Source organism: Mytilus galloprovincialis, chromosome 8 (genome assembly GCF_965363235.1).
Source record: "Mytilus galloprovincialis chromosome 8, xbMytGall1.hap1.1, whole genome shotgun sequence".
Lineage (NCBI taxonomy): Eukaryota > Metazoa > Mollusca > Bivalvia > Mytilida > Mytilidae > Mytilus > Mytilus galloprovincialis.
The window spans coordinates 66488779-66508648 of NC_134845.1; the positions used below are offsets into that span (position 1 = coordinate 66488779).

A 19870-nucleotide genomic window follows, 5' to 3' on the forward strand; every position below is an offset into this window, starting at 1 on the left:
CCATAGGTCCATTAAAACGGACAACGATTAAAAGCTAAAAATTGGACTTCGATTAGAAGAGCCAAAAATTGGACCTCAATTAGAGGGTGATAGAATTGGCCGTGAATTTGCAAAATATACAAGTTGGTGATAGAAATAAAGTGTAGATAGATATACAGAGTGGTGGTAGAAATACATTGTGGTTGATGATAGACAAAATTGTGATAGATAAACAGAGTAGAGGTAGATATACAGAGTGGTGGTAGATATACAGAGTGGTGATAGATATACAGTGGTGATATATATATATATATATATATAGAGAGAGAAAGGTGATAAATATACAGAGTGGTGATAGATATACAGAGTTGTGGAAGATATACAGAGTGATGATATATATATACAGAAAGGTGATGTATACACATATTGGTGATATATTTACAGTGGTGAAAGATACACAGAGTTTTAGTAAATATATAGAGTGGTGGATGATAGACAAAGTGGTGATAGATATACAGAGTGGTGAAAGATATACAGAGTGGTGATATAGATATAGAGTGGTGATAGATGTATAGATAACGATAGATACACAGAGTGGTGGTAGATATACGGAGTGGTGGTTGATATACAGAATGTTGAAAGATTTACATAGTGTCGGTAGATTTACAAAAAGGTGATATTAATACAAATTGGTGATAAATATACATGGGAGTGATAGATATAGAGAGTGGTGGAAGATATACAGAGTGGTGATATAGATACAGAGTGGTTATAGATTTACAGAGTGGTGAAAGAAATACAGAGTTTTGGTAAATATATAGAGTGGTGATAGATATACAGAGTGGTGACAGATAAACAGGTTGGTGATATATATACAGATGGAGATAGATATACAGAATGTTGATAGATGCACAAAGGGGTGATAGATATCATATACAGATTGATGTTAGATATACAGAGTCACTGTGGTGATTGGTTTACAGAGAGGTAATAGATATATACAAAGATGTGATATATGTACAGATAAGGATGGATATACATAGTGGTGATAGATAAACAGAGTGGAGATAGATATATGTAGAGTGGTGGAAGATATACAGAGTGGTGATAGATATACAGAGTGGTGTTATACTTACATAGAGGTAATTTATATACAAGTATGATATATATACACATAAGGAAATATATACAGAGTGATGATAGATATACAGATTGGAGATAGATGTGGAGTGGTGATAGATGTATAGATGAGATTAGATAAACAGAGTGGTGGTAGTTAATGGAGTGGTGGTTGATATACAGAGTGGTGATAGATATGCACAGTGGTGGAAGATATACAGAGTGGTGATAAATATACAGAGGGATGATATATTTACAGAGTGGAAAAAGATATACAGAATGCAGATAGATGAACAGATTTTTGATAGGTATACAGAGTGGTGAAAGATGTACAGATTGGTGATAGATAATCAGAGTGGTGATAGATATACAGAATGGTGATATATAAACATGTTGAAAAAGATATACAAAGTGGTGAAAAATATACAGAGTGTCGGTAGATATACAGAGTGGTAGTAGATATACATATTGGTGATATATATACAGAGTGGTAATATATGTACAGATTCTCGATAGATATACAGATTGGTGATAGATATACAGAATGGAGATAGATGTACAGATTGGTGATAGATATACAGAGTGGTGATATGTGTCAGATTGGTGATGGATATACAGAGTGGTGATAGAGTGGTGACAGATATAGTGATACTATATATACATAGTGGTGATAGATATACAGAGTAGTGATAGATATACAGAATCGGGATAGATTTATATATTGGTGAAATATATACAGAGTGGTGATATGTGTACAGATTGGTGATGGATATACAGGGTGTAGATAGAGTGGTGATAGATATATACTAAGTGATAATATATATAAAGAGTGGTGATATATATACAGAGTAATGATAGATATACAGAATCGGTATAAATTTACAGATTTGTGAAAGATATACAGAGTAGTGAAAGGTATACAGAATGGTAATAGATGTTCAGATTAGTGATAGATATACAGATTGGTAAAAGATAAACATAGTGGTGATAGATATACAGAGTGTAGATAGAGTGGTGATAGATATATACTAAGTGATAATATATATAAAGAGTGGTGATATATATACAGAGTAGTGATAGATATATAGATTGGTGAAAGATATACATAGTGGTGATAGATATACAGAATGGTGATAGACTTATATAGAGGTAATTTATATACAAGTATTTGATATATATACACTTAAGGAAATATATACAGAGTGATGATAGATGTACAGATTGGAGATAGATGTATAGATGAGATTAGATAAACAGAGTGGTGGTAGTGAACGGAGTGGTGGTTGATATACAGTGTGGTAATAGATATACAGACTAGTGGAAGATATACAGAGTTGTGATAAATGTACAGAGGGGTGATATATTTACAGAGTGGTAATATATATACATATTGGTGATATATATACAGAGTGGTGATATATGTACAGATTGTCGTGAGATATACAGATTGGTGATATATATACAGAATGCAGATAGATGAACAGAATGCAGATAGATGTACAGATTGCTGATAGGTATACAGAGTGGTGATAAATGTACATATTGGAGATAGATATACAGAATGGTGATAGATATACAGAGTGGTGATAGACTTACATAGAGGTAATTTATATACAAGTATTTGATATATATACACTTAAGGAAATATATACAGAGTGATGATAGATATACAGATTGGAGATAGATGTGGAGTGGTGATAGATGTATAGATGAGATTAGATAAACAGAGTGGTGGTAGTTAACGGAGTGGTGGTTGATAAACAGTGTTATGATAGGTATACAGACTGGTGGAAGATATACAGAGTGGTGATAAATATACGGAGGGGTGATATATTTACAGAGTGGTAATAGATATACTTATTGGTGATATATATACAGAGTGGTGATATATGTACAGATTGTTGTGAGATATACAGATTGGTGATATATATACAGAATGCAGATAGATGTACAGAATGCAGACAGATGTACAGATTGGTGATAGGTATACAGAGTGGTGATAGATGTACAGATTGGTGATAGATATACAGAATGGTGATATATCAACAGGTTGAAAAAAAAATAAAGTGGTGAAAAATATACAAAGTGTTGGTAAATATATACAGAGTGGTAATACATATACATATTGGTGATATATATATACAGAGTGGTGATATATGTACAGATTGTCGATAGATATACAGATTGGTGATATACATGTATATACAGAATGAAGATAGATGTACAGATTGGTGATAGATATACAGAGTGGTGATATGTATACAGATTGGTGATGGATATACAGAGTGGTGATAGAGTGGTGATAGATATATACTAAGTGATAACATATATACAGAGTGGTGATAGATATACAGAGTAGTGATAGATATACAGAATTGGGATAGATTTACAGATTGGTGAAAGATATACAGAGGGGTGAAAGATTTACAGAGTGGTGATAGATATACAGGGTAGTGATAGATATACAGAATCGGGATAGATTTACAGATTGGTGAAAGATATACAGAGTGGTGAAAGATTTACAGAGTGGTGATAGATGTTCAGATTAGTGATAGATATACAGAGTGGTGATATGTGTCAGATTGGTGATGGATATACAGAGTGGTGATAGATATACAGAGTAGTGATATGTGTACAGATTGGTAATGGATATACAGTGTAGATAGAGTGGTGATAGATATATACTAAGTGATAATATATATACAGAGTGGTGATAGATGTATAGATTGGTGAGAGATATACAGAGTGGTTATATGTGTACAGATTGGTAATGGATATACAGAGTGTAGATAGAGTGGTGATAGATATATACTAAGTGATAATATATATACAGAGTGGTGATAGATATACAGAGTAGTGATAGATATACAGAATTGGGATAGATTTACAGATTTGTGAAAGATATACAGAGTGGTGAAAGATATACAGAGTGGTGATAGATATACAGAGTGGTGATAGACTTACATAGAGGTAATTTATATACAAGTATGTGATATATATACACTTAAGAAAATATATACAGAGTGATGATAGATATACAGATTTGAGATAGATGTGGAGTGGTGATAGATGTATAGATGAGATTAGATAAACAGAGTGGTGGTAGTTAACGGAGTGGTGGTTGATATACAGAGTGGTGATAAATATACAGAGTGGTGGAAGATATACAGAGTAGTGATAAATGTACAGAATCGGGATAGATGTATAGATTAGTGAAAGATATACAGAGTGGTGATATGTGTACAGATTGGTGATGGATATACAGAGTGTAGATAGAGTGGTGATAGATATATACTAAGTGATAATATATATAAAGAGTGGTGATATATATACAGAGTAGTGATAGATATACAGAATCGGTATAGATTTACAGATTTGTGAAAGATATACAGAGTGGTGAAAGGTATACAGAGTGGTAATAGCTGTTCAGATTAGTGATAGATATACAGATTGGTGAAAGATATACATAGTGGTGATAGATATACAGAGTGAAGATAGAGTGGTGATAGATATATACTAAGTGATAATACATATAAAGAGTGGTGATATATATACAGAGTAGTGATAGATATACAGATTGGTGAAAGATATACATAGTGGTGATAGATATACAAAGTGGTGATAGACTTACATAGAGGTAATTTATATACAAGTATTTGATATATATATATACACTTAAGGAAATATATACAGAGTGGTGATAGATATACAGATTTGAGATAGATGTGGAGTGGTGATAGATGTATAGATGAGATTAGATAAACAGAGTGGTGGTAGTTAACGGAGTGGTGGTTGATATACAGAGTGGTGATAAATATACAGAGTGGTGGAAGATATACAGAGTGGTGATAAATATACAGAGGGGTGATATATTTACAGAGTGTTAATAGATATACATATTGGTGATATATATATACAGAGTGGTGATATATATATACAGAGTGGTGATATATGTACAGATTGTCGATAGATATACAGTATGCAGATAGATGAACAGATTGGTGATAGGTATATTCACAGAACTAACATGGTTGGGTTGATCTTTAGACGAGTTATATATATATTTTAAATATACTTTTTCACTGTTTTGGTCTTTTGGAAAATGTTGTATGTGCTGTTTTTAGACCCTTCTACAACGAAATTTGTTTTACATGCACACGTATAAAAATTGCGGTTTTTATCCAACGCAATCATAGGTTTGAACGTAGTTTTCAATTTAGACTCGTTTATATATATATATTACAGGTACGTGTTGAATTTCTATTGTTATACTGAAAACCTGTTGATTGTCTTATTGATAGGCAGATACGTGCTGAATTTCCTACTGTTATAGTAGGAACATGTTTATAGTCTTATAGTTATAGCAAGTTCTTTTGGAATGTCCAATATCTTCAGCAGGTACTTGTCCTTTTGGTATAGTAGGTACTTGTTGAATATCCTTTTTGGTATAGTAGGTACTTGTTGAATATCCTTTTGGTATAGTATGTACTTGTTGAATATCCTTTTGGTATAGTGATACTAGTTGAATGATCTATAGTTGTTGCAGGAGTTATATAAAATATATTAGATATAGCAGGTTTTTGTTGAATATTTTATAGCTATAGTAGGTAAATGTTGGTTATCTCATTGATATAGTAGGTTCTTGTTGAATGTCCTATACCGTATCTATATCAAGTGCGTGGCAAAACCCTGTTATTATAGTAGGAACTTGTTGAATGTCTTATAGTTATAGTAGGAACTTGTTGAATTTCTATAGTTATAGCAGGTGCGTGTTGAATTTCGTATTGCTATAGCAGGTACTTGTTGAATGTCTTGTAGTCATATCAGGAACTTGTTAAATGTCATGGAGATATACAGGTACTTATTGAATGTCCTATAGTTATGGATGGTACTCGATGAATATCATATAGTCATAGCAGGTACAAATGTACTTGTTAAATTCCTGAAGTCATATCAAGTACTTGTTGAATGTCCTAGGGTTAAAGTAGGAAGTTAATGTATATCCTCTACATATAGCAGGTACTTGTCAATGTCACATAGCTATAGCAGGTACTTGTTGAATATCCTATTGGTATAGTTCGTACTTGTTGGATGTCATATAGATATAACAGGTACGTGTTGAATGTGCTATTGGTACACTAGGAACTTGTTGAATGTCTTATGAATAAAGCAGGTAAGTTTTGAATTTCCTGCTATCATAGTAGGAACTTGTTTAATGTCTTATTGTTATAGCAAGTACTAGTTGAATGTCATATATCTAAAGCAGGTACTTCTTAAATATCCTAGCTATTGGTATAGTAGGTACTTGTTGGATATTCTATATGTATTACAGGTACGTGTTGAAATCTATTATACTTGGAACTTGTTCAATGTCCTATTGATTTTTCCGTGTAAGCCATGGTTACCAGTAGTAGAGGTACATATGTATGCATGGTATCTAAAATTACCCATAGCACTAGACCAGTAAAAGTTTTAAAGCATTAGGTAGAAGTGTCTGGTTGTCACAACGACCACCTGAACTGTTCATGCTATTACCAGCTGTGGGCCATGTAATAGAGGTAGAGATAGAGTTAGACATTGACCTCTAAAATTGACCAAATCATTCATACATTTAAATATTATAATCCAAATTCATGAAAAAAAATCCCACGCAGAGATTTTTTCTGAGACTTATTTTTCTACATACCAAACATATGACAACATATCATGTTCTTTTGGTCTCGTAATCACCATAAAGGACCTCCTTTGAGCACAATAAAAGCACAATATAGCAGAAAGGAACATAAAGGAGTTCATAAGAGCACAAAGGGTCTTATAATCACTGTTTTGTAAAGAATCAACAGAAATCGTAATTTGCTATGAGGAACAAAAAGAGCACATGGTGCAACAAAAAAGGACTGCACAGCTGTATTTGGGGTATATGTTTCGTTGGGCTGTTTGATGAAACAGAAAATATACCTGTTGTAGTCTAGATAACCTTGATCCGTAGTTGTAATAAAGGTGTAAATGTATGGCCTTGAAGAATGTATTCATGAAAAAAAATGTCAAGACTTTGTACCTTGTAATAAAAAAATGATAACATGGTGTCAAAAAAACAATGAACGATGTCTTTGTTCGTCGTTTGTGTAAATATTTATTAAATATATATTATTGTATTTGTATTTGATAAAGTTTACTGTTTTTAAAGACTGGATATTTTTAACACCGAAACTTTGAAGATGTCATTTTCAAATGGTAAACAGAGTCACAGGACAAAAAGTCACAGGACATAAACTTGTCACAAATTTGATAGGACAAAAATCACAGGACAAAAAGTCACAATTAATTTGTTTCATTTCTAAGCTTTGGATATTTGTTCATAATAGATATAGGAAGATGTGGTGTGAGTGTCAATGAGACAACTCTCCATAAGCCTTGATAAATGAAAAATTATTAAATTTTGATCATGCAAATGATATATTCCTTGGCAGATAACAATTATTTAATCATAATATATATTTATTTAATACATTTAAATAACAAAGTTGCAATATAGAATACTTCAAGTCAAACTAAAAAAAAATGTTTTAAAAATTAGTTTTTTTCTTATTCAAAGAATTTTTTTCTCAAAAACTGTATTGTGACTTTTTGACCGCGACTTTTTGTCTGTGGCTTTTTGTCCTGTGACTTTCTGTCCTACATTCGTTTTAAATACATTCAAACAGAGTCTCAGAGGGTTATCAACTTCCTTGGTTTACTATTGTCATGTCAATTGTCCACTGTCTGGAAAAAATAAACAATTAAAACTTGAAGAATGAAATTAAAAAAAAAATGTTATTTATTTACCTTGAAAAGAAACAAAGTGAAATACGATCAAACATTAGATTTTGTACAATTATTGAGATTATTTTATATAAGAATCTTGACTTTTAATCTTGTAACGAGTGCCTAAGTTGTAATAAATTGTCTTGTCTTGCCGGTTTGATAAATTTATCTTGTCTGGCCAATTTTATGAATTTATTTATTTTTACTTATAAATGTATAAAACGACTAATAATTGAATTCGCTCCTCCATTATTCATGCTTAGGACCAGCAATTTACAACTTGGTAGAGTAATTTTAATTCTCTACAAAATTAATATGCTGAAACATCTGTGTTTGTTACAACACCGAGACAACACCAAGATCATCTAGAAGTTTGTGAAATTCAGATGGATTTTTGGTTGAACTTGATGAAGTTCCCTTCTTTATTTGTACATGGATTGACGAACACATTTTAAATTTCTTTTCTTTCTTTTCTATATATGTTCTTCGTCAATTTTGAAGAGCTCTGACTTAATTATTGTAGAAGGCTATTTCCTATGTGCAGGATTTAATTAAAAAAAAATCATATCACTGGATTGTGATTTTGTGTCTTGTGTTAAAATATGCTAGTTTTCGAGTCAGGAGTGATAATTAGAATAAAAGATAAGAGAAAAATATATAAAACAGAAACCGTAGGAATATTAACCTTTCAAAATATCTTTTTCGTGCATGAGTTATTTTTTTGTTTTGGGCAGTCTTAAAAGACCTTTATTACTTTTTTCCTGTTATGTCAACATTTATTGCGGGTAGTTGTATATTTAGGGCAGAATCAATTTGCGCCAATTGCAGTTTTGAAAAGGTATTAATTGCGCCACTCTCTTTTATTTTGATGGTATTATTTGCGCCAATAAATGAAATGAAATTGCGCCACATTTACCTGTTAATATTTTTTACCTATATCATACCTGTACATGTTTTACCTATATCAAGACAAGACAAGACAAATACTATATTAAAGTCTCGCCACTTGTTACATATAAAATATACAGCTTTTTAAACACACAAGTTAACAACAAGGGCCACTCTATAAAGAGTTTTGAGAGACTATAAAACATTTTTTTCTTAAAATTATAATGCAAATACAAGTCAACTATCACGAGTATAAAATACATTTTCGCTTTAATAAAATTTCATAGCAGATTTTGGCAGTATAAAATACCATATTTTCATTTGTAAAAAGAAATGTATTTTTTTCATTATCAAAGTCCAGAAATTAGAACGTCAAATTTTGAGAACTGCGTGTAAAAGAAAAGCAACCAATTTGTTGTCAGAGCGACCTTCAAAAATAATAAATTCAGAGATCTTCCAAATTGAAGAATAAAATTTAGAAAAGAAAGATTTAAAATATGTGAGTCAGTCTATGTATATAGAGAGACGAAAACTGCGTCCGGCTTAATCTAACAATCGAGCAAAATTTCACAGAGTATTAGATGATATTGGTGTTATTACAAACAAAGATGATGACTTTGTATTGTGTAACGATCCAACAAGCGGTATAATTTTATTAGGATGCGAGGCTAATTTGAAATTTCAGTGTACACTGTCAGAGGAATTTTTTGCTGTTGGTACTTAGTCAATCATTTAGTTGTTATATATAAATAAAAATATATAAAATTGGCGCAATTAGATGATTATTTTATTGGCGCAAATGATACCTATAGTTTTGAAAATTAGGTGGCGCAAAAGAGGTATTGGCGCAATTAAGTTTTGGCGCAAATGAGTTACTTTTTGGCGCAAAAAGATATCGCCCTATATTTATTACCCATATGTAACAGGTAGAGGTTTGACAATCACGTCACCCGTAATTACATTTACCTGTAAAAATTAAACTTTTTTGGGTCCAGATTTAAAAACAGAACGAAGAGGTTTTCTCCTGTTTCTTAGCGAGTAAGCAAACATTTAGTCTTTCCGACAATGTACATGTATTGTTTATATCCTACAATTTAAAACTGACTCTTTCAGGTTTAAGGCATTTAAACTCTGACTTATGTATTCAATTATTTTGAAAAGCAAAATGAAAAATATGTATTTTTCCATGACGAAATAATTGTTTTTTCCATAATTGAATCGTGCATTATTTGTGTATTGGATTACTTGATTTTCTCTTTCTAGTGTACTAATCTCATATTGTATATAATCAGCCCTTCTGTAATTCACTGTTTTTTTTTTTAATTTATTCAACGAATTTCGCTTGTCCAGGTGTCAATAACGGTGATGTCCACACCATGAGTAGTTTGATAATTGCATGCCGCCTCTAAAAAAGGACGGTATTTTTTATATAAAATCTGGCAAACGATTGTCGTCCAATTATAACACTCGTTACATTGTTCTTTGACCATTTTACTGCAGTTGAAATATACAATTTATTTTCAGAAATCATTGCTAATTTCTATTCAGATTTTTTAAATGATGATTTATACGACAGAGATTTAAATAGTTCATATTCCTATGACACTAGTGGTCGTTCACCGAGTGTAAATAGTACCTTTAACAGTAATCATGTCATTAATGATGTTAATATTTTATGTTTAAACTGTTGTGGCATAAAGTCCAGAATGCAATATCCAGAATTTGAAAATATAATTAAAAAGCACGATATCGTATGTTTTGTTGAGACGAAAACGGACGATATTGATGTCATAAATTTTCCTGGTTTTCATTTTAAAATGAAAAACAGAAAAACGGTGACTAGCAGACGATCAGGGGGTATTATAGTTGGTTATACAGAAAATTTAAAGAACATGATAGAAATTAAAGAAACAGATTGTAAATACGTTCTGTGGTTTCAAGTAAACGGGAAAGTTTTTAATTTAGACAAACCCGTTGTTTTTGGTGTTGTTTACATTCCTCCGGAATATACTAAGTATTCATCAGATGAAGCGATAAATCAGATTGAACAAGAATACTTACGCTTTTCAAATTATTCAAATTATATATGCCTTTTAGGCGACTTTAATGCCAGAACAGGTTGTGATGATGATTTTGTAATTATTGATGGAAATGAACATGGTGATAATAATTTATCTGATTTTATCGAAAATCCCGTTAATGCTCTTAAAGATCTGTCTTTCCCTATTAAACGTGTAAACATGGATAAAGGAAAAAATAGATATGGAAATATGCTGTTGAATTTTTGTAAAGGTAACGGCGTTTTCATACTAAATGGGAGAATGGGAAGGGATCAAAATATTGGGCGATTTACTTGTCGTAATGCCAGTGTCGTTGATTATTGTATCAGCAGTCCTGGCCTCACGGTCATAAAACTTTCGAGCATGATTTTTGTACTCAGACTCGAAAATCAACCAATCAAATTGCTGGATTTCATGTTTCGAGCATGGTTTGATGTGGAATGTAAATTTGCGCGCCAAAATTATAGAAAATTAAAGAGACGATTTAAGTCTAAAAATAGTTGCCAAAACCATTTAGACATGTTAAATGCCGAAAAAGTTTATAAGAAGGTTCTCGATAACAAAAACAGAAAGTTTAGAAATGATCTTTCAAACAAAATTCAAAATTTGCGTGGCAACAATCCGAAAGAATTTTGGAAAATTTTAAATAAAGGAAAGAAGAAAAAGCAACCCGATATTGATATAGGAAAATTACACGATTTTTTCAAAAACTTGAACGCTGCACCGGAAGATGATCAAAGTGTGCGTTTTCCCGACATTGATCCCATGCAAAGTGAGCAGCTAAATGAAAATATAAATTCGCCTTTTTCGCAAGATGAAATTCTTCGGTGCATTAAGAAACTGAAGAATGACAAAGCTTGTGGAGAAGACGAAATTATAAATGAATACATAAAATCCACATCTACCCAGTTTATTTGTATTTATGAGAAACTTTTTAATATTATATTCGACAAAGGCTTAATTCCACAAAGTTGGCTTATTGGCACTATTAAACCTGTATATAAAAATAAAGGTGACTCTAAAGATCCAAAGAACTATAGACCAATCACTATTGTTAGTTGCTTGGGAAAATTATTTACTGGAATACTAAATAAAAGATTAAATGATTTTTCAGATGAATTTATTATCATACAAGAAAACCAGAGTGGTTTTCGTCAAAAGTATTCTACTACAGATAATATATTTACCTTATATTCTTTTTTTGAATTGTTGAAATGTAAGAAGAAGAAGTTATATTGTGCCTTTGTAGATTTTGAGAAGGCATTCGATACTGTATGGCGAGATGGTTTGTTTTATAAAATGCTATTGAATAATATAAATGGTAAGATGTATAATGTAATAACACTGGACACTTTAAATTTGCAAAACACTCATTTGCAAATCCGCCGCCGCCTCAAATAAGAGCTACAATGTCATGAATATAACCAAAATGTGCGGAATTACATGGGATTCAATAATTTCATTGGTTTTCTACTGTTACTATTATATTTATTTTTCTATTTGATTTATAAAAACATGGGATTTTCAATATCCCATGGGACAGGGCAAAATCCCATGGGATTTACCATTATCCCATGGGATTTTGGTTAAATCCCATGGGATTTTTTTTGGTCCCATGGGATAATTGTAGTCCCATGGGATATTTGTTGTCCCATGGGACAAAAAAAATCCCATGGGATTATTATTATCCCATGGGATTTTTAATATCCCATGGGACAAAATAAAATCCTATGGGATTCAAATTATAAATATATAGATATAAATATACAGTAATGTGTATGTTACAATGTATTCTATTTGGTAGTAAATTGTTATAAGATGAATCTTTTTAATTGAATATCTTTTTTCTTTGGAAATGTTAATTTAACATATTGTTCTATAACTGTTCAAAACTAAACTTTTAAACAACAAAGTAGATAATGTAAGTATCAATATATGTTTATTTATGAATTATAGAATACTTTCTTGAAACACTATTATTTACCATTTAAAATCAATGAAAAACTCTAATATAAGGCTGAACATACTAGTACTGTAAATTCAGAAATTATTGCGTGCATTTATTATTGGATTTTTGTCATTTAAGACTAATATGAGATTTTAATTTTTTATGATTTTGAGATCAGTTTAATTCATATAAAATATTTCTAAATGGGAGTTTAAATTATTGCGTTTACATCTGTGTTGCAATTTTTGCAAATATAAACCCTCACAACAATTCTTGAATTTACAGTAGCTATTTAAGTAAATCTATTTTTTTTCACAATATCCCTCCACACAAAACATTAATAGTTTCTTATCATCCAGCATTGTGTGATCTTATAGTCCACTTTTTGGTCATTCAGCCACAGAACATTGACATTATTGTGGTTTCAATATCTTTGGTATTTAAAAGAACTTCAAATCATTGACTGAGTGATGAAAATAATAGCTGATCCAACTTTTGTCTTTGAATTTATTCTGGTCTTGTTTCTATGTTTTCTCCATTTATTCTAGATGATGAATTTCAATCCTTCTGAAAAAGAACCAATAAAATCTGAAGTATTATATAAAATGTTTTGCATACATGGAGCAATAATATGATTTTTAATAAAAATAGCTATGCGGTATGGATTTTACTGATTGTTAAAGGTTGTCCAATGTCATCAGTTTCTAACCTCTTACATCCTTTGGTCTCTGATGGAGAGTTGTCAAATTAGCAATGTACCACATCTTCCTATTCTAATACTACCGGTATATAATAATCAATTAATTTATTCTTCTTTATAATGTTTGGGTATTTTCCCAAGTTATTTATATCATATATAAAGATCAATGTTAAAACTTTAGGCAATTATAATAACATATTCCATTATTCACTAGAATTTCAATATATTATACAAAATGCAGACAACAGAAACAATATATCTTTAAGCTTTTGAAGTTCTGACAGAGTTCAATTTGTGTTTTATTTCAATGTAAAAATACCTTGAAATCTTCGGACATATTGGAAATTATCATGATTATAACATTGATACAAAAAAATATATTGTTTCATACTTATTTTTTGTGTTGTTGGCTTGCTGTCTCATTTTACAGTTATACATACATCAATAATCTTCTTCTTTATTAAAAGTAAATATGGGATATTTTTATTTTTATAATCTGAAAACATTATATTTCTATCGAATAACTTATTACCAAGTTCATAAACACCAACGTGTTTGTCAGATACTTATTTTAAGACATGTATAAATGTTTCAGACCATATAAGTATTTGGACCGTACGTTTATGGTCCGAAACATAATTATAAGTATACTCTTACAGTCCGACCATATGCATACAATCAGACCATTTGAGTATACCCGGTACTTGTACTGTCTAATACCAGAGCTCAACCAAACATGTATTTTTATTTCTACTGCAATTAAACTTTTTGTATTAATCTATTAAAGATTTCAGTTATGTTGATCTGTAATGTATATTTGTTTCTAATAAACTTGACCAACTTCTTAAAATTGGGCAGACTGTACGCGTAGTCTAAATACTCATATGTTCTGGAACATAAACATGATTAACAAGCATTCGACAGGATGTCATGCTAAAATCCCTTAATATTAGTACTAAATTTTGAGTATATATATATGTAAATCCACAGGCTACTTACTGAAATTAAAGAGGATACAATTTAGAGGAAGGACTGGACAGATGAATGCACCAACACTATTAAAACAGAGCATAAAACTTACCAAAAACAAGATGTGTTACATTTATCCTTCAGAAGCAGGAAAATTGAAAGTTTTTTTTTCTTTCTCTGCTGTCCATGGTATAAACTTTAAATTCATTCATGCAAAATATGAAAATCTGCAAAAGTAGGACCTTGAACCTCAGCTTATCCACATTTTGACTTTTGAGCTGCATATTTTTTTTTCTTTTCATCTTGCTGACAATCTACATGATCTAAACATAAAAAAATGATAAAAACATAATTTTAGATTAACTTTGTGTTTTTATTTTTGTTGATACAAACAATTTTTCCCAGCTTAAAAGGAAAACATCATCACAAAAAAGGAGGTCATACTAACCTCCTAAATATTTAAACAAACCAAAATAATTACTTGATTAAGATCTTGTCATAAATTAATAGCATTGATACTCTTATTTTTGAAGACCATATATATATATATGTCTTTTGCATACTTATATTCCTTTGTACAACAGTATGCATATTAAGATTGATTCCGAGGACTTAAATGTTAAATTAGCATGATTATTTTTACAGTTTCTCAGCTCCATGTGTACAATATGAGAGTATCTTGCAATTCTGTATATTCTGATATTCAGAACATATTGTGAGGTTTTTATTAATGCAAATGAGAGCTGTATATCATTCTCATTTCTGAGACATATTTATGAGCTGAAGACCAGTGCCAAAATTTCCTCACTGCATTGAAGACCCATAGGTGACCTTCGGTCGTTGTCTGCTCTTTGGTTGTCACTTGTGTTGTTGTCTCTTTGACAAATTCCCAGTTTCTACTTCCCATTTTATAACATGTATGCAGATTTTTCGTAAATTACAATAATCAATCACGCAATTCTGTCCATTATTTATTTGTTATTGAAAATAAGCAAAAATAAATGCACACAAAATTTAACATTGTTAATAAAGGCTTTTTTAAAAATTCAAAACAGTTGCCTACACCGTTAATTTCCTTGTTTGATTTATTTCATATTTTTAAAGCCTTAATAGCTAGCTAGATGGTATGCCTGGATGGATCCAGCCATTTTATAAAGGGGGTTCCCTGTTCCCAACCCAAGATTTAGGAGGGGTGGTTCCAACTATATGTTCCCATTCAAATGCATTGAAAAAAAGGAGGGGTTCCAAGTTGAACTACCAACCCCTAGAATCCTCCCCCTGTGATCCGGAATTTTTTTCACTTAACTACTGGGGATCTCAACCATTTAAAAGTTTTTCAAACATGTGAGGGTGGGGGTGACCCCCCATGGACTCTCCCTATATTTCATTTGATGTGTTTTATTGTTCCATACAAGAATATATATGGTTTAGGGGTGGGGATCTTGACCGTTTACAAGATAATAGCACATTCTCAAATTGAACGGGACGGGGTGACCCCCAGGGACTTCCTTTTAATTTTAATTGATTTGTTTTATCGTCCCATTCAAGAATATATATGGTTTAGGGGTGGGGATCTGGACCGTTTACAAGATAATAGCACATTCTCAAATTGAACGGGGATGGGGATCTAAACCGTTTACAAGATAATAGCACATTCTCAAATTGAATGGGGTGGGGTGACCCCCCAGGGACTTCCCTTTAATTTTAATTGATTCATTTTATTGTCCCATTCAAGAATATATATGGTTTAGGGGTGGGGATCTAAACCGTTTACAAGATAATAGCATATTCTCAAATTGAAGGGGGTGGACTCACCCTCCCTTCTTTCTTCCCCCCAAAATACCTCATCACCCCCCCCCTTTTCCTCATTTCAATCACCCTGATATGATCTGATAGTTTTATCACTTACAATAGAAATTGGTTTAAATTCCCCAATTAATTCTAGTCGGTCAAATATATGAATAAATTGATTTAAATTTCATTTTTGATAAAGAAGGACAAAAGTTTTCTAGATGCTTAATAAACTTGATAGTTACTAATTTGGGAAGCTTTCAAATTCAAAGCATGCCGGTGGCTGTGTTCAAAGTGCTGGGTTTTTTTTATCACCCTCGTTGTTTGCGGACTAACGATTTAGGCCTGGCTGTGGTGGATAATAGTGTGCGTGCATTAATTTTCTATACCTTCTTAATTAATATTTTCAAATACTGACGGCAAGTGTTGTAATGTATCAGTGTCACAGGCACTTGTTTCTATCCATACGAAGGTCGACTATCCATATAAATAGAAGAAGGTGGCTAACGAAATTTTTTTTAGGTCACGACAGTCTCCGCTTGGGACGCTTTTTCTACCCTTCAACTTAATGCTAAAAATCCCTACCTTATATGAATCGATTCAGTGGATATTTTCCTTTAACACTAAACTAATTTCATAATCCCCACAGTGTTCCTCTTCACGGTAATCTACTCTCAATTCACTAAACCATGTCCAAAAGTTCAACTACCATCTTTCCAATGTATCTACTTCCGGTTGACATCGCAGTAAATTTATTTTGTTTTCATTGACTCAGTTTCTTTCCCCTAATTCTGATACGTTTTTTACCTCCAAAATAAAAGATCGATGAAATTCTTTAGAGTTACCATATACATTCGGCATTCTCTAGTATTATCGAATTCATTCAAATTAGTTTCTGACTTTCTGATTTTTTTAATAACAACAATAAATGTACTTATTTCGGTGAAATTTCATCTTTAAAAATATATTGATAATGAAAATAATAAACTGGTAATTTTACAGAATCCTTTCGTTTTTAAAAAGATAGCATTCTGCCCACAACCGGAAGTAGATACATTGGAAAGATGGTAGTTGAACTTTTGGACATGGTTTAGTGAATTGAGAGTAGATTACCGTGAAGAGGAACACTGTGGGGATTATGAAATTAGTTTAGTGTTAAAGGAAAATATTCACTGAATCGATTCATATAAGGTAGGGATTTTTAGCATTAAGTTGAAGGGTAGAAAAAGCGTCCCAAGCGGAGACTGTCGTGACCTAAAAAAATTTTCGTTAGCCACCTTCTTCTATTTATATGGATAGTCGACCTTCGTATGGATAGAAACAAGTGCCTGTATTTATATGGATAGTCGACCTTCGTATGGATAGAAACAAGTGCCTGTGATCAGTGTCTTATTTGAGACCAACGTGCTATTTACATGTGCGATCGAAAATGCAGGGGAAGGAAACTTGTCAATTGTGTTTATTTTTAATCCAAAATAAAATAAGCCGCCGTAAAATTAATCTTGGGTTAATTCCTCAAATTGATGCAAGAGGCTTCTTTTTTTTTAAGCTATATTTTTAATGACTTACACTTTTTACCATTATTCTCTTTCTTTCACTATTCTTTATTCCTTTTTTTCTTTGCCCGTTATTCTCTATACCCTCTTATGATCTCTTATGTGGACTTTCGGTGGTTTATTTTTTTAGTTCTGTGATAAGTCAATATTTCATGCAGGTTCATGAAATAATGGTTTTATGCATATCAGCCAAGATTGTGCGTGGAATTTTAATAAACAATTCAACACCACATGTTATGTGAATTTGATTAAAATCGATGAACATGAATTTGACAGCTAGTGACCCTTTTACAGGTAAAATTCAATTAACAAATTCTGACCTACTGGCATTCAACACCAAATTACCTACTTGCTGTATATTGATAAATGTGAGTGTAGGTCAATACCTCAACATCGTGAATACGCCATGTGAGGTGTTGGTTATGTGTGCTACGGGGTCACTGGTGGCGCCTTTAAAACAGAAAAAAAAATCCCAGTAAAAAAGTGTGGAATTTTGTTGTTGAAAATTTTAGTTGAAATTCCTGAAAAATGTACTTAATTCCGTTCAACTGCTAACATGTAAGTTCGATACGAAAATAGGATAAAAAGCATCCGAAAAATTTGTGATCAGTAATTGAAGAGCAATGGGTAAAAAAAAAAACTGAAGAAGAAAAGTAAAAAGTAAAAGAAAGTCGTTGAATTAATTATTTTACAATTGTTTAAATATATGAGAGAATGTTTTAGGCAAATTGTCTTTATTTACAAATAAATGTATTTAAGTTCAGGAAATGATTTATTCTTCTGGCGGCTTTAAATATTTTTTTATCAATAACTTATACACAAGGAGACATTTTTTACTTTTGACAGCATGAACCGCAGTTCAATTCAATTCAATTCAAAGCTTTATTCATAGTCGGCATGTTACATAACAGTTAATTAGCAAACACAAATTAAGACACAAAATCGTTTACAAATAAATTTTATAGAAGGAAAAAAGGGGGGGGGGGGTAATACGCTCACATACTTCTAAAAAGATTTGCATATGAAAGCTGTCTAAAGATAATTTTAAATAATTTCAGGAGTTTTGAAAAAAGAATATATATATAGAGTTTAATTTTCGACGTCTATACTGTTACAAAAAAAGGTGATTCTTTTTCAAGATTTGGTACTTCAGTTTCGACTCAAAATTTCTTTTTAAATTGTTAGATGGCAAACTATTTAGGATAAGATTGTATCTGTTCTTTAAGTATTTATGGTGATATTGGCGACGAGTTTCATTATATTATAGCAAGGGCTTGTACAAGTTTTTTATTAAAGAATTTCAGCAATATAAATAGACGAAAGTAGGCAAACAATTATTAAGATCTCCAAGCGGGCCAAATTGTACATCGAAAAAGATCTATATTTCTAAACGTTTTTAAATGATATAACTTGAATAGAAAATTTCCCAACTATGTGAAGATTCTTTATATTTCTAAACGTCTTCGATTATTACATACCAAAGAAAAATTTATTTAGCATATTCATATAATTTTATATTTTTTTCCAAGTAAACTTTTTTTTGTCAAGTTTACTTCTATGTGTTTATAACCATCAACAGAGACACATTCTTTGCCATCGCCAATCAGTCCTAATCATTAAAGATCAATTGACAAAATTCAAATGATGATTGGTATTGAAAATGATCATCGGTCATCCGTGACGTATTCTAAAATCCTAAATAACGGCGCATGTCGATAGATAGATAGTTTATTAATTATCGTCTCGCCATTTAAATTTCACCAAGGGGTTAATTGAAGCAATGAAGGACTTTATAAAACCAAGGATGTGTATAGTTACTATACAAATCCTTGATAAAACCAGAGACATATAATACAATTATATTATATGTCTCTGATAAAACTATGTACATGTACTTATTAATATTTCTATAACAAATTATAAAAACGTTTAGTGTAAAAAATCATCGATTTATAAATGTCTCTTTTTGCCTAAAATATATTTGCAGGTTTTGGCATTTTTGTAAATAACAATAATGTTTTGGCATCCCAATGCAAAACACAGGTGACAGCCGATT

The 19870-nt window shown here is 31.4% G+C and overlaps 2 long non-coding RNA genes across 2 annotated transcripts in view; one reads left to right on the forward strand and one right to left on the reverse strand.

Annotated features, from left to right (window-relative positions):
* The window catches only part of LOC143042408 (uncharacterized), a 111461-nt gene that overhangs the window by 77835 nt on the left and 13756 nt on the right, over positions 1 to 19870 (forward strand). The gene's annotated exons all lie outside the window — the stretch shown is intronic.
* On the reverse strand, positions 12771 to 16703 carry LOC143042405 (uncharacterized). The gene is made up of 3 exons (XR_012967974.1): positions 16648 to 16703; positions 14580 to 14790; positions 12771 to 13365 (listed from the first exon to the last, which is right to left on the reverse strand). It is a non-coding gene; the product is annotated as an uncharacterized LOC143042405 (long non-coding RNA).